This window comes from Haliotis rubra, unplaced genomic scaffold (genome assembly GCF_003918875.1).
Source record: "Haliotis rubra isolate DU_JTF1 unplaced genomic scaffold, ASM391887v1 Scf106, whole genome shotgun sequence".
NCBI lineage: Eukaryota > Metazoa > Mollusca > Gastropoda > Lepetellida > Haliotidae > Haliotis > Haliotis rubra.
In genome coordinates this window covers 388351-391324 of record NW_025764959.1, presented here as the reverse complement: position 1 = coordinate 391324, position 2974 = coordinate 388351, and the positions used below count along the sequence as shown (strand labels likewise).

Below are 2974 nucleotides of genomic sequence, written 5' to 3'. Positions count from 1 at the left end.
CACCAGAAATGGGCTTCACACATTGTACCCATGTGGGGATTCGAACCCGGGTCTTCGGCTTGACGAGTCAACGCTTTAACCACTAGACTACCCCACCGCCCCACTTTGTTTTGAAATAAGAGGTAGTATAACGGAATTATAATAGCGTTATCACGACGTTTTAAATTAAATCCCGAGCTTTTATAATTCCATTATACACTCTAATTTCAAACCACAGTATAGATGTATCTCCTAATTACTAAACCAAAAGCGATTTAATAACCCGAGAGCAGTTTCGTGTTTTGTTTTATTCAGTGAAAATATGTTTTACCTAAAAACGTTTATCACCTAATCTTGAAATTTAGAAAAACAATCTATAACGTACCAATTTGTTCTTTTTCTTAAAAATACCTGCATAAACTGAGACTAAAACTTTCCCTCTTTCCAGATTTATCCCCAACATGTAAACAAAAAGATGACAGGAAGAGGTAAATTCCCGATTTTCTTCGGTATAGCGAGCGCGACGGTATAGCGAGACTGATCACCACCGCAACCAGGAGAGGCATGTAAATCACGGACAGCACGTGCAAGCGACCCACTGGTCTGATTCGCAGTCGTCTGCGAAGAAGTCGGAAAGGAAAATAACGACAATATATTCCTCACTGTGACCCTTCTTCTGAAGAATTGGACAAAGATGTAAAAGACGACGACGATTTTGATTTCCGATTAGGAACCATTAACCAATCGTGGGCTGGCTGAGAAAATGGAACGACGCATCCCCAAATACATTATGGCAGGTGAATGTACAGCTCTGAACATTTTGTTCGTGAACTTGAATTTAAAATTATGACAGGGAATTAAGTCTGTTTGGAATGAATGTCCACTTATTGAAACAACTATAGCCACTCTGTTCTGAAAGTGACATTTTTAACTGAAGTAGTAAGTGAGTGAGTGAGTTTAGTTTTACGCCGCACTCGGAAATAGTCCAGCTATATGGCGGCGGTCTGTAAATAATTGAGTCTGGACCAGACAATCCAGTGATCATCAGCATGAGCATCGATGTGCGCAATTGGGAACCGATGACATGTGTCAACCAAGTCAGCGAGCCTGACCACCCGATCCCGTTAGTCGCCTCTTGCGACAAGCATAGTCACCTTTTGTGGCAAGCATGGTACTTCCATATTTAGACACATTTTGTGAATGACGGGCGCTATTGGAACGGCGGGATTTGCTTACCTTTTTCGCAAACACCCGGTGTCATCACAGATTTTCAGTGATCCGTTCATTTAATTTTTACAACTACTTTCCATTTGCTTCCGAGGATAATCAATACTGGGTACTCTTTTTCACTGACGTACTATATTTAACCGTGATGTTAAAATTTTAGCTCATTAGCTCCATATCTGATTCTTCTACTTATTTTCAAAATTCGATTTTTGCTTCTGGTTTCTTTTTAGTCAATGTGGTAAACTAAAGATGTCCAGCAAACCTTTTAGTTACTGCATGATGACTAATGGTAATATAAATAAATAAAACGTATCATTTTTCATCAAAGGAGAAATTGATCATATGTTTCCTGGGTAGACTGGTGGTTAAAGCATTTGCCCATCACGCTGAAGATCCGGGTTCGATTCCCCACATGGGTACAACTGCCCATTTCAGGTCGACATATTGCAGGAATATTGCTAAAAGCCGCGTAAAACTATTTATTTTTATATTATCAATCGTGGCTGGAAACTACTCCACTAATACCATTAAGAATAACATGCAGACTGTGTAACTATATACATTTGTACTTCTTTTAAAACGTCCACTATCAACAATTGCGGGGATATCGATGACTCTGTCCTTATTTAAAGTGGATAAGAATGCATTTCTTGTTTGTTGTTAAGCGCTGCCTTAGCAATATTCCTGCTGTAAATAATCGAGTCTGGACCAGACAATCCAGTGATCAACAGCATGAACATCGGTCTACGCAATTGGGAACCGATGACATGTGTCAATCAAGTCAGCGAGCCTGACCACCCGATCCCGTTAGTCGCCGCTTACAACAAGCATGGGTTACTGAAGATCAGTTCTAACCTTAATCTTCACGGAAACAAATGAGAAACGTTTAGTACTTCAGTAAACTATTTGGACACAGGACACGACAGGGAATAGTGAAGAGGACTAATTAACTACGTGCCGCCTCCGTCACAAGACGCCAACCGTAGGGTAAGTTTTGAAAGCTTTACAGAACTGAAAAATTGTCGAAAAAGTTGACTTTGGCAGCTTGCTTTCTTTTGATCTGATTTGAATATATATATTGTGTGTTTGGATGGGTAGGAGAAGTATAACGTCTTTGTAAACACAATGTTGCTTTTTTCAGGATGTGAGATCATACACGCGGTCCCCAGAAGGGCAGTGTATCGGATACATTATAAGTATCACGTGCAGAGGCTGAAAGATGATCCACCGGAAGTCTTCCTCGAGAAACAAGATTCGTCAACAAACTCAAATTGTCTGTAAGAGCATCCCATAAACGTTCGATGGGGTTTAGATCTGGATACCTTTAGATCTGGAGACATTTAGAGCCATGGCACTGCTTGGATGTTGTGGTTCTTCTAAAAATCCGTTGTCAGCATTTTTATGATTAAAAAATGACGTTTGATTGCAGTGAGCGAAATAGCCTCTTGCCCGTGGCTAGTAAAAATCCAGTCGGGCCAGCAAATCTCCACAGTCACTGGCCCGACTGGCTAGTGAATTTTCATGGCTTCATTTTGTAAATTCATAACTCTCTCCGACTTGTTAAGTTATAACACACTTTTAAATTATGCAAGATTATGGCCTGATAAAAATGATCATGAATTATTATGTGGGCTAGTAACTTTCAGGCATAGCTAGCCCGACTGGCTTGCAAAAGTTGGAAACTATTTCGCTCACTATATGCTTGTAATGGGAAGAATGCGTGGCTGAAGAATTTCATCTGTGTAACTTTGTGTGCTGTCAAATTGCC

The 2974-nt window shown here is 40.2% G+C and overlaps 1 long non-coding RNA gene across 1 annotated transcript; it reads left to right on the top strand.

Annotated features, from left to right (window-relative positions):
* Positions 1–590: 590 nt before the first annotated feature.
* On the top strand, positions 591–2754 carry LOC124278097. Its single transcript, XR_006898976.1, has 3 exons — positions 591–776; positions 2123–2193; positions 2348–2754. It is a non-coding gene; the product is annotated as an uncharacterized LOC124278097 (long non-coding RNA).
* Positions 2755–2974: the final 220 nt, after the last annotated feature.